Genomic DNA, 14,059 nt, shown 5'->3' with positions numbered 1-14,059 from the left:
CGCTAGAATTGCCCATTGTAAACTTGCAAAAATCGTGCACTTCTGGGGGCTATATCTCTGGAACCACAAAATATTTTGCCACCAAACCACCTCGGATGGACTCGTGCTTGGCCCCCGAACAACATATCCGAAGATGGCATCGCTGGCACCAGCAGAACTTTTTCTTTCCACTTTCTACCAGGAAAACACAAGTCCTCTTTGAGGCGATTGGTCTAAGAGGGCATTTTTTTTGGCCAAACTCAGACACAATTTTTTTTTTTTCAATTTTGACAACGGATTATGATTGCTTGGCACTACGGGGACCACCTCTCCAAAAACGGAACGGATCGGGCGTTCCCTTGAGGAGCTGTGGCCAAAAAGAGCGTGACCTCTGGCGACCTGGGGTTCGGAAAAGCACCGAAACAAAGAGCTACGGCAACCAAACTGCCTGGGCTAGCTCGGGGTGACGGCGGCATGCCAAATCAACGTTTGTTTTGGTGAAAATCGGTTGAGAAACGCCACTTTGCCGAGCACATGGCAAAATGGAGGGAAAACTGCCCTCAGGCCCCAAACGGATGCTTAGCACGTTGCGACCGGCACGAGCTCGACGTATGTGGTAGCTGTCAGCTATCTAAAGGAAATGTGCAAGTGTCAACTCTCTAGGTTGAGCAGAACCCTGTTTTTCAGCTCCAAAACAGCCCAAATCCATCATTTTCTCTGCTTGTACCAAGAGGCTGTGAACCTTGACCCTTCTGAATAAGCCAGCAACTTGAAAACTGCATATGTTGTAGCTGTCAGCTATTTAAAGAAACATTTTCAGTCGTGGTGGCAACCCCCGTACCCGCTGGTGGACACCAGAGGTTCGGGGAGCCGTCAGGCTGAAGAAGGAGGCCTACAGGGCGTGGCTGGTCTGTGGGTCTCCGGAGGCAGCAGACAGGTACCGGATAGCCAAGCGGGGTGCAGCAGTGGCAGTTGCCGAGGCAAAATCTCGGGCGTGGGAGGAGTTTGGTGAGGCCATGGAGAAAGACTATCGATCGGCTCCAAAGAGGTTCTGGCAAACTGTCCGGCGCCTCAGGAGAGGAAGGCAGCAACTCGCTCACACTGTTTACAGTGGGGATGGGGAGCTGCTGACGTCAACTGAGGCTATAGTCGGACGGTGGAAGGAATACTTTGAGGAGCTCCTCAATCCCACCAATGCGCATTCCGAGCAGGAACCAGAGCTGGGAGGCCTGGGGATGGACTGTCCGATCTCGGGGGCAGAAGTTGCTGAGGTAGTCAAACAACTACACAGCGGCGGAGCCCCGGGGGCGGATGAGGTTCGTCCTGGGTATCTCAAGGCTATGGATGTTGTAGGGCTGTCATGGTTGACACGTCTCTACAACATTGCGTGGTCATCGGGGGCAGTTCCTAGGGAGTGGCAGACCGGGGTGGTGGTCCCCATCTTTAAGAAGGGTGACCTGAGGGTGTGTTCCAACTATAGGGGGATCACACTCCTCAGCCTCCCTGGAAAGGTCTACGCCAAGGTACTGGAGAGGAGGGTCCGATCGATAGTTGAATCTCAGATAGAGGAGGAGCAATGTGGTTTTCGTCCTGGCCGTGGAACTGTGGACCAGCTCTATACCCTTGCAAGGGTGATGGAGGGGGCATGGGAGTTTGCCCAACCAATCCACATGTGTTTTGTGGATTTGGAGAAGGCTTATGACCGTGTCCCCAGGGGCACCCTGTGGGGGACGCTCCAGGAGTATGGGGTGGGTGGCTTTCTGTTAAGGGCCATTCAGTCCCTTTACCAGAGGAGCGTGAGTTTGGTCCGCATAGCCGGTAGTAAGTCGGACCTGTTCCCAGTGAGGGTTGGACTCCGCCAGGGCTGCCCTTTGTCACCGGTTCTGTTCATCACTTTTATGGACAGAATTTCTAGACGCAGCCGTGGTGTGGAGTGTGTCGAGTTTGGTGGCAGGAGAATCTCGTCTCTGCTTTTTGCGGATGATGTGGTCCTCCTAGCTTCATCCAGCTCTGACCTTCAGCTCTTGCTGGGTAGGTTCGCGGCCGAATGTGAAGCGGCTGGGATGAGGATCAGCACCTCCAAATCTGAGACCATGGTTCTCGACCGGAAAAGGGTGGCTTGCCACCTCCGGGTCGGGGGAGAGGTCCTACCTCAAGTGGAGGAGTTTAAGTATCTCGGGGTCTTGTTCACGAGTGAGGGTAGGAGGGATCGGGAGATCGACAGGCGGATTGGTTCGGCATCTGCAGTGATGCGGACGCTGAGCCGATCTGTCGTGGGGAAGAGGGAGCTGAGCCAGAAAGCCAGGCTCTCGATTTACCGGTCGATCTACGTCCCAATCCTCACCTATGGTCATGAGCTTTGGGTAATGACCGAAAGAACGAGATCGCGGATACAAGCGGCCGAAATGAGTTTCCTCCGTAGGGTGGCCGGGCTCAGCCTTAGAGATAGGGTGAGGAGCTCGGACATTCGGGAGGGACTCGGAGTAGAACCGCTGCTCCTCCGGATCGAAAGGAGCCAGTTGAGGTGGTTTGGGCATCTGGTCAGGATGCCTCCTGGACGCCTCCCCGGGGAGGTGTTTCGGGCATGTCCTGCCGGCAGAAGGCCCCCGGGTCGACCCAGGACACGTTGGAGAGGTTACATCTCCAATCTGGTCCGGGAACGCCTTGGGGTCCTGCCGGAGGAGCTGGTGGACAAGGCCGGGGAGAGGACGACCTGGAGCTCCCTAGTTGGGATGCTGCCCCCGCGACCCGGACCCGGATAAGCGGAGGAAGACGAGACGAGACGAGATTTTCAGTTTCAAGTCTCTAGGTTGAGGAGAACCCTGTTTTTCAGCCCCAAAACAGCCCAAATCCATCATTTTCTCTGACCTCTGACCCAGAACAGCACCGGAACAACGAGCTACGGCTACCAAACTGCCTGGGCTAGATCGGGGTGACGGCGGCATGCCAAATCGATGTAGGTTTGGTGAAAATCGGTTGAGAAATGCCAATTTGCCGAGCACATGGAAAAATGGAGGGAAAACCGCCCTCAGGCCCCAAACGGACGCTTAACACGATGCGACCGGCACGATTTCGAAATCTGTGGTTCGGACCAGTGCTGGGATGCACCAAAAAATTTTCGTGCGCCTCGGACCAACGTGGGCCGAACGGCGGCCAAAAAGGGGCTCAAGTGGCAGAAGGCCGCAAATGAAGCCTGAGCTAAATTTTCCCACTTTTGGGCCGCCGTTTGAATTCGGTTTGGCGTAGCCGCACGAAATTTGGGGTGGTGCATCCCGGCTACCATCTCATCGACGCACGTCGAAATCGATGCCGTCTGACCTTTTCGAGCGCCCTTACGGGACGCTTGTCCAAGCAGAGATAGTCAGGTGTCTGGTTACACCTTTGTGGGCTTATAACTTGGCTTCTGAATATCCTAGAGAGGTCATGTTGGTTTTAAAATGCTCCAATTAACAGCCCCTACTACCACAAAAAGGAATGGAGTCATAAGCACTTATGGTCTTTAAATGGCACCCAGAATTATGTTGCACAAAGCACAATTTCACATATTTCTGGGTCCATTTGTGCGAAAACAAGGTCCAATAAGGCTGAAACATCACATGAACGTATAGTCTATGGAGTTGTAAGTGATCTGAACGTTACCCTAACAGGGTCAAATGAAGTCACAAAGGTCACCAGACCCGAAATGGAGACACAATTTTGGTGCTTCTTCAAAAGTAACCCAAAATGGAGGCCTCCAATTTGGGTCTTCTTCTAAAGTAACCCAAACTGAATTTTTCAATTAAGGAAGCCTTCAATTTGGGTTACTTTCAACTACATGCAAAAGAAGCCCGAAATGTAGGCCTCCATTTTGGTGCTTCTTCAAAAGTAACCCAAAATGGAGGCCTCCAATTTGGGTCTTCTTCTAAAGTAACCCAAAATGGAGGAAATGGAGGCCTCCATTTTGGGGCTTCTTCAAAAGTAACCCAAAATGGAGGCCTCCAATTTGGGTCTTCTTCTAAAGTAACCCAAAATGGAGGAAATGGAGGCCTCCATTTTGGGGCTTCTTCAAAAGTAACCCAAAATGGAGGCCTCCAATTTGGGTCTTCTTCTAAAGTAACCCAAAATGGAGGAAATGGAGGCCTCCATTTTGGGGCTTCTTCAAAAGTAACCCAAAATGGAGGCCTCCAATTTGGGTCTTCTTCTAAAGTAACCCAAAATGGAGGAAATGGAGGCCTCCATTTTGGGGCTTCTTCAAAAGTAACCCAAAATGGAGGCCTCCAATTTGGGTCTTCTTCTAAAGTAACCCAAAATGGAGGAAATGGAGGCCTCCATTTTGGGGCTTCTTCAAAAGTAACCCAAAATGGAGGCCTCCAATTTGGGTTTTCTTCTAAAGTAACCCGAAATGGAGGAAATGGAGGCCTCCATTTTGGGGCTTCTTCAAAAGTAACCCAAAATGGAGGCCTCCAATTTGGGTCTTCTTCTAAAGTAACCCAAACTGAATTCTTCAATTAATAAAGCATTCATTTTGGGCTACTTTTGAATGTTGTAAAAGTAGCCCAAAAGGAATTCATTTTGGGCAACTTTTACAACATTCAAAAATAGCCTAAAATGAGCCATTCATTTTGGGCTACTTTTCCATACATGCAAAAGTAGCCCAAACGTAATTCTTCAATTAATGAAGCATTCAGTTTGGGTTACTTTCAACTACATGCAAAAGAAGCCCGAAATGGAGTCTCCAATTTGGGCTTCTTGTCTTAATAGAAAATGAAGTAGCACAACATAGGAACAACATAGAAGAGCCACCTCCACGGGACAGCACTCAGCAGTTCATCTGCATCAAAAGGACAAAGGTCTCTCCAGGATGACAATATTCACAGTTTGGACAGAGAGGACAGATGGTTTGAAAGAGGAGTGAAAGAAGCCATTTACATCCACTGTAAGCAACCATCTTTGAAAAGAGGCGGTGGTTTACGACACCAACTGTCTGCCATCTATAATCCAGTTTTGAGATGCCTTCCCAGATGACTTAACGCCCACTCACATCTTGGCCCATCTGACCTCAGGAAATCACATGATAGGGTGGGGCCAGGTTTCACAATGAGCTCACCCGTAACTATGGCTGAATAGGTTCCACACCTGGGCTCATGTGATTATGCAGAAGATCATAGGGGGTCCTTTGTTCTGCGACCCAGGGGCCTCCTGTTGGCAGGGCACACCTGAAACTCCTCCTCCGGAAGGCATTCTTACCAAGTGCCTGAACCTCCTCAGTGGAGCAGCTTCACTGCCAGTTCCTCCTAGATGTCTGAACTCCTCAAAAAACCTCTTTAAATATTCTCCTGCTTTGGTTAACCACTCCTGTTTGGAGGATTGGATTTGTGTGTGTGTGTGTGTGTGTGTGTGTGTGTGTGTGTGTGTGTGTGTGTGTGTGTGTGTGTGTGTGTGTGTGTGTGTGTGTGTGTGTGTTTGTGTGTGTGTGTGTGTGTGTCCCTCTTGGGGGGGAAACCGGAGTCTCCATTTTGGGGCTTCTTCTAAAGTAACCCAAAATGGAGGCCTACATTTTGGGGTTTCTTCTAAAGTAACCCGAAATGTAGGCTCATTTTTGGTGCTTCTTCTAAAGTAACCCAAAATGTAGGCTCATTTTTGGTGCTTCTTCTAAAGTAACCCAAAATGAAGGCCGCAATTTTGGGGTTTCTTCTAAAGTAACCCAAAATGGAGTCTCCATTTTGGGTCTTCTTCTAAAGTAACCAGAACTGAATTTTTCAATTAAGAAAGCCTTCAATTTGGGTTACTTTCAACTACATGCAAAAGAAGCCCGAAATGGAGGCCTCCATTTTGGGACTTTTTCCAAAGTAACCCAAAATGGAGACTCCATTTTGGGGCTTCTTGTAAAGTAACCCAAGATGGAGGCCTCCATTTTGGGTCTTCTTCTAAAGTAACCCGAACTGAATTTTTCAATTAAGGAAGCCTTCAATTTGGGTTACTTTCAACTACATGCAAAAGAAGCCCGAAATGGAGGCCTCCATTTTGGGACTTTTTCCAAAGTAACCCAAAATGGAGACTCCATTTTGGGGCTTCTTGTAAAGTAACCCGAAATGGAGGCCTCCATTTTGGGACTTTTTCCAAAGTAACCCAAAATGGAGACTCCATTTTGGGGCTTCTTGTAAAGTAAGCCAAAATGGAGGCCTCCATTTTGGGTCTTCTTCTAAAGTAACCCGAACTGAATTTTTCAATTAAGGACGCCTTCAATCTGGGTTACTTTCAACTACATGCAAAAGAAGCCCGAAATGGAGGCCTCCATTTTGGGACATTTTGGGACTTTTTCCAAATGAACAAATGAACCCAGAATGATGTGAAATTGTGCTTCATGCAACATAATTCTGGGTGCCATTTACAAACCATAAGTGCTAATGACTCCATTCCTTTTTGTGGTTGTAGGGGCTGTTGATTGGAGTACACTAAAACAAACCTGATCTCTCTAGGATATTGAGAAGCCAAGTTATAAGCCCACAAATGTGTAACTGGACTATTTCTTTAAAGTGACACCAGGCCCGGTGACCTTTGGGACATGGTTTGACCCCCTAAAGGAATGTGCGATCATCATGAAACGTTCAGATCACTTACAACTCAATAGATTCTACCTTCTTGTAACGTTTCAGCCTGATTGGACCTTGTTTTCACACAAATGGACCCAGAATGATGTGAAATTGTGCTTCGTGCAACATAATTCTGGGTGCCATTTACAAACCATAAGTGCTAATGACTCCATTCCTTTTTGTGGTTGTAGGGGCTGTTGATTGGAGTACACTAAAACAAACCTGATCTCTCTAGGACATTCAGAAGCCAAGTTATAAGCCCACAAATGTGTAACTGGACTACTTCTTTAAAGTGACACCAGGCCCGGTGACCTTTGGGACATGGTTTTACCCCCTATAGGAATGTGCGATCATCATGAAACGTTCAGATCACTTACAACTCAGTAGATTCTACCTTCTTGTAACGTTTCAGCCTGATTGGACCTTTTTTTCACACAAATGAACCCAGAATGATGTGAAATTGAGCTTCGTGCAACATAATTCTGGGTGCCATTTAAAAACCATAAGCGCTAATGACTCCATTCCTTTTTGTGGTAATGGGGGCTGTTAATTGGAGTACTCTAAAACAAACCTGACCTCTCTAGGATATTCAGAAGCCAAGTTATAAGCCCACAAATGTGTAACTGGACTACTTCTTTAAAGTGACACCAGGCCCCGGTGACCTTTGGGACATGATTTTACCCCCTATAGTAATGTGCGATCATCATGAAACGTTCAGTTCACTTACAACTCAGTAGATTCTACCTTCTTGTAACGTTTCAGCCTGATTGGACCTTGTTTTCACACAAATGGACCCAGAATGATGTGAAATTGTGCTTTGTGCAACATAATTCTGGGTGCCATTTACAAACCATAAGTGCTAATGACTCCATTCCTTTTTGTGGTTGTAGGGACTGTTGATTGGAGTACACTAAAACAAACCTGACCTCTCTAGGACATTCAGAAGCCAAGTTATAAGCCCACAAAGGTGTAACTGGACTACTTCTTTAAAGTGACACCAGGCCCGGTGACCTTTGGGACCTGGTTTGACCCCCTATAGGAATGTGCGATCATCATGAAACGTTCAGATCACTTACAACTCAATAGATTTTACCTTCTTGTAACGTTTCAGCCTGATTGGACCTTGTTTTCACACAAATGGACCCAGAATGATGTGAAATTGTGCTTCGTGCAACATAATTCTGGGTGCCATTTACAAACCATAAGTGCTAATGACTCCATTCCTTTTTGCGGTTGTAGGGGCTGTTGATTGGAGTACTCTAAAACAAACCTGGCCTCTCTAGGATATTCAGAAGCCAAGTTATAAGCCCACAAATGTGTAACTGGACTACTTCTTTAAAGTGACACCAGGCCCGGTGACCTTTGGGACATGATTTTACCCCCTATAGAAATGTGCGATCATCATGAAACGTTCAGATCACCTACAACTAAGTAGATTCTACCTTCTTGTAACGTTTCAGCATGATTGGACCTTGTTTTCACACAAATGGACCCAGAATGATGTGAAATTGTGCTTCGTGCAACATAATTCTGGGTGCCATTTACAAACCATAAGTGCTAATGACTCCATTCCTTTTTGTGGTTGTAGGGGCTGTTGATTGGAGTACACTAAAAAAAACCTGATCTCTCTAGGAAATTCAGAAGCCAAGTTATAAGCCCACAAATTTGTAACTGGACTACTTCTTTAAATTGACACCAGATCCGGTGACCTTTGGGACATGGTTTGACCCCCTTAGGAAAGTGCTATCATCATGAAACGTTCAGATCACTTACAACTCAATAGATTGTACCTTCCTGTAACGTTTCAGCCTGATTGGACCTTGTTTTCACACAAATGGACCCAGAATGATGTGAATTTGTGCTTCGTGCAACATAATTCTGGGTGCCATTTACAAACCATAAGTGCTAATGAATCCATTCCTTTTTGTGGTTGTAGGTGCTGTAGATTTGTGTACACTAAAACAAACCTGACCTCTCTAGGACATTCAGAAGCCAAGTTATAAGCCCACAAAGGTGTAACTGGACTACTTCTCTAAAGTGACACCAGGCCCGGTGACCTTTGGGACATGGTTTTACCCCCTATAGGAATGTGCGATCATCTTGAAACGTTCAGATCACTTACAACTCAATAGATTCTACCTTCTTGTAACGTTTCAGCCTGATTGGACCTTGTTTTCACACAAATGGACCCAGAATGATGTGAAATTGTGCTTCGTGCAACATAATTCTGGGTGCCATTTAAAAACCATAAGTGCTAATGACTCCAGTCCTTTTGGGGGTAATGGGGGCTGTTAATTGGAGTACTCTAAAACAAACCTGACCTCTCTAGGATATTCAGAAGCCAAGTTATAAGCCCACAAAGGTGTAACTGGACTACTTCTTTAAAGTGACACCAGGCCCGGTGACCTTTGGGACCTGGTTTGACCCCCTATAGGAATGTGCGATCATCATGAAATGTTCAGATCACTTACAACTCAATAGATTCTACCTTCTTGTAACGTTTCAGCCTGATTGGACCTTGTTTTCACACAAATGGACCCAGAATGATGTGAAATTGTGATTCGTGCAACATAATTCTGGGTGCCATTTACAAGCCATAAGTGCTAATGACTCCATTCCTTTTTGTGGTAATGGGGGCTCTTAATTGGAGTACTCTAAAACAAACCTGACCTCTCTAGGATATTCAGAAGCCAAGTTATAAGCCCACAAATGTGTAACTAGACTACTTCTTTAAAGTGACACCAGGCCCGGTGACCTTTGGGACATGATTTTACCCCCTATAGTAATGTGCGATCATCATGAAACGTTCAGATCACTTACAACTCAGTAGATTCTACCTTCTTGTAACGTTTCAGCCTGATTGGACCTTGTTTTCACACAAATGGAACCAGAATGATGTTAAATTGTGCTTCGTGCAACATAATTCTGGGTGCCATTTACAAACCATAAGTGCTAATGACTCCATTCCTTTTTGTGGTTGTAGGGACTGTTGATTGGAGTACACTAAAATAAACCTGACCTCTCTAGGACATTCAGAAGCCAAGTTATAGACCCACAAAGGTGTAACTGTACTACTTCTTTAAAGTGACACCAGGCCCGGTGACCTTTGGGACCTGGTTTGACCCCCTATAGGAATGTGCGATCATCATGAAACGTTCAGATCACTTACAACTCAATAGATTCTACCTTCTTGTAACGTTTCAGCCTGATTGGACCTTGTTTTCACACAAATGGACCCAGAATGATGTGAAATTGTGCTTCGTGCAACATAATTCTGGGTGCCATTTACAAACCATAAGTGCTAATGACTCCATTCCTTTTTGTGGTTGTAGGGGCTGTTGACTGGAGTACACTAAAACAAACCTGATCTCTCTATGACATTCAGAATCCAAGTTATAAGCCCACAAATGTGTAACTGGACTACTTCTTTAAATTGACACCAGATCCGGTGACGTTTGGGACATGGTTTGACCCCCTTAGGAAAGTGCTGTCATCATGAAACGTTCAGATCACTTACAACTCAATAGATTCTACCTTCCTGTAACGTTTCAGCCTGATTGGACCTTGTTTTCACACAAATGAACCCAGAATGATGTGAAATTGTGCTTCATGCAACATAATTCTGGGTTCCATTTACAAACCATAAGTGCTAATGACTCCATTCCTTTTTGTGGTTGTAGGGGCTGTTGATTGGACTACACTAAAACAAACCTGATCTCTCTAGGATATTGAGAAGCCAAGTTATAAGCCCACAAATGTGTAACTGGACTACTTCTTTAAAGTGACACCAGGCCCGGTGACCTTTGGGACATGGTTTGACCCCCTATAGGAATGTGCGATCATCATGAAACGTTCAGATCACTTACAACTCAATAGATTCTACCTTCTTGTAACGTTTCAGCCTGATTGGACCTTGTTTTCACACAAATGGACCCAGAATGATGTGAAATTGTGCTTCGTGCAACATAATTCTGGGTGCCATTTACAAACCATAAGTGCTAATGACTCCATTCCTTTTTGTGGTTGTAGGGGCTGTTGATTGGAGTACAGTAAAACAAACCTGATCTCTCTAGGACATTCAGAAGCCAAGTTATAAGCCCACAAATGTGTAACTGGACTACTTCTTTAAAGTGACACCAGGCCCAGTGACCTTTGGGACATGGTTTTACCCCCTATAGGAATGTGCGATCATCATGAAACGTTCAGATCACTTACAACTCAGTAGATTCTACCTTCTTGTAACGTTTCAGCCTGATTGGACCTTGTTTTCACACAAATGAACCCGGAATGATGTGAAATTGTGCTTCGTGCAACATAATTCTGGGTGCCATTTAAAAACCATAAGCGCTAATGACTCCATTCCTTTTTGTGGTAATGGGGGCTGTTAATTGGAGTACTCTAAAACAAACCTGACCTCTCTAGGATATTCAGAAGCCAAGTTATAAGCCCACAAATGTGTAACTGGACTACTTCTTTAAAGTGACACCAGGCCCGGTGACCTTTGGGACATGATTTTACCCCCTATAGAAATGTGCGATCATCATGAAACGTTCAGATCACCTACAACTAAGTAGATTCTACCTTCTTGTAACGTTTCAGCATGATTGGACCTTGTTTTCACACAAATGGACCCAGAATGATGTGAAATTGTGCTTCGTGCAACATAATTCTGGGTGCCATTTACAAACCATAAGTGCTAATGACTCCATTCCTTTTTGTGGTTGTAGGGGCTGTTGATTGGAGTACACTAAAAAAAACCTGATCTATCTAGGAAATTCAGAAGCCAAGTTATAAGCCCACAAATTTGTAACTGGACTACTTCTTTAAATTGACACCAGATCCGGTGACCTTTGGGACATGGTTTGACCCCCTTAGGAAAGTGCTATCATCATGAAACGTTCAGATCACTTACAACTCAATAGATTGTACCTTCCTGTAACGTTTCAGCCTGATTGGACCTTGTTTTCACACAAATGGACCCAGAATGATGTGAATTTGTGCTTCGTGCAACATAATTCTGGGTGCCATTTACAAACCATAAGTGCTAATGACTCCATTCCTTTTTGTGGTTGTAGGTGCTGTAGATTTGTGTACACTAAAACAAACCTGACCTCTCTAGGACATTCAGAAGCCAAGTTATAAGCCCACAAAGGTGTAACTGGACTACTTCTCTAAAGTGACACCAGGCCCGGTGACCTTTGGGACATGGTTTTACCCCCTATAGGAATGTGCGATCATCTTGAAACGTTCAGATCACTTACAACTCAATAGATTCTACCTTCTTGTAACGTTTCAGCCTGATTGGACCTTGTTTTCACACAAATGGACCCAGAATGATGTGAAATTGTGCTTCGTGCAACATAATTCTGGGTGCCATTTAAAAACCATAAGTGCTAATGACTCCAGTCCTTTTGGGGGTAATGGGGGCTGTTAATTGGAGTACTCTAAAACAAACCTGACCTCTCTAGGATATTCAGCAGCCAAGTTATAAGCCCACAAAGGTGTAACTGGACTACTTCTTTAAAGTGACACCAGGCCCGGTGACCTTTGGGACCTGGTTTGACCCCCTATAGGAATGTGCGATCATCATGAAATGTTCAGATCACTTACAACTCAATAGATTCTACCTTCTTGTAACGTTTCAGCCTGATTGGACCTTGTTTTCACACAAATGGACCCAGAATGATGTGAAATTGTGATTCGTGCAACATAATTCTGGGTGCCATTTACAAGCCATAAGTGCTAATGACTCCATTCCTTTTTGTGGTAATGGGGGCTCTTAATTGGAGTACTCTAAAACAAACCTGACCTCTCTAGGATATTCAGAAGCCAAGTTATAAGCCCACAAATGTGTAACTGGACTACTTCTTTAAAGTGACACCAGGCCCGGTGACCTTTGGGACATGATTTTACCCCCTATAGTAATGTGCGATCATCATGAAACGTTCAGATCACTTACAACTCAGTAGATTCTACCTTCTTGTAACGTTTCAGCCTGATTGGACCTTGTTTTCACACAAAAGGAACCAGAATGATGTTAAATTGTGCTTCGTGCAACATAATTCTGGGTGCCATTTACAAACCATAAGTGCTAATGACTCCATTCCTTTTTGTGGTTGTAGGGACTGTTGATTGGAGTACACTAAAACAAACCTGACCTCTCTAGGACATTCAGAAGCCAAGTTATAGGCCCACAAAGGTGTAACTGTACTACTTCTTTAAAGTGACACCAGGCCCGGTGACCTTTGGGACCTGGTTTGACCCCCTATAGGAATGTGCGATCATCATGAAACGTTCAGATCACTTACAACTCAATAGATTCTACCTTCTTGTAACGTTTCAGCCTGATTGGACCTTGTTTTCACACAAATGGACCCAGAATGATGTGAAATTGTGCTTCGTGCAACATAATTCTGGGTGCCATTTACAAACCATAAGTGCTAATGACTCCATTCCTTTTTGTGGTTGTAGGGGCTGTTGACTGGAGTACACTAAAACAAACCTGATCTCTCTATGACATTCAGAATCCAAGTTATAAGCCCACAAATGTGTAACTGGACTACTTCTTTAAATTGACACCAGATCCGGTGACGTTTGGGACATGGTTTGACCCCCTTAGGAAAGTGCTGTCATCATGAAACGTTCAGATCACTTACAACTCAATAGATTCTACCTTCCTGTAACGTTTCAGCCTGATTGGACCTTGTTTTCACACAAATGAACCCAGAATGATGTGAAATTGTGCTTCATGCAACATAATTCTGGGTGCCATTTACAAACCATAAGTGCTAATGACTCCATTCCTTTTTGTGGTTGTAGGGGCTGTTGATTGGACTACACTAAAACAAACCTGATCTCTCTAGGATATTGAGAAGCCAAGTTATAAGCCCACAAATGTGTAACTGGACTACTTCTTTAAAGTGACACCAGGCCCGGTGACCTTTGGGACATGGTTTGACCCCCTATAGGAATGTGCGATCATCATGAAACGTTCAGATCACTTACAACTCAATAGATTCTACCTTCTTGTAACGTTTCAGCCTGATTGGACCTTGTTTTCACACAAATGGACCCAGAATGATGTGAAATTGTGCTTCGTGCAACATAATTCTGGGTGCCATTTACAAACCATAAGTGCTAATGACTCCATTCCTTTTTGTGGTTGTAGGGGCTGTTGATTGGAGTACACTAAAACAAACCTGATCTCTCTAGGACATTCAGAAGCCAAGTTATAAGCCCACAAATTTGTAACTGGACTACTTCTTTAAAGTGACACCAGGCCCAGTGACCTTTGGGACATGGTTTTACCCCCTATAGGAATGTGCGATCATCATGAAACGTTCAGATCACTTACAACTCAGTAGATTCTACCTTCTTGTAACGTTTCAGCCTGATTGGACCTTGTTTTCACACAAATGAACCCGGAATGATGTGAAATTGTGCTTCGTGCAACATAATTCTGGGTGCCATTTAAAAACCATAAGCGCTAATGACTCCATTCCTTTTTG

Source organism: Nothobranchius furzeri, chromosome 15, assembly GCF_043380555.1.
Source record: "Nothobranchius furzeri strain GRZ-AD chromosome 15, NfurGRZ-RIMD1, whole genome shotgun sequence".
Classification (NCBI taxonomy): domain Eukaryota; kingdom Metazoa; phylum Chordata; class Actinopteri; order Cyprinodontiformes; family Nothobranchiidae; genus Nothobranchius; species Nothobranchius furzeri.
This window is presented reverse-complemented; position numbering follows the sequence as displayed.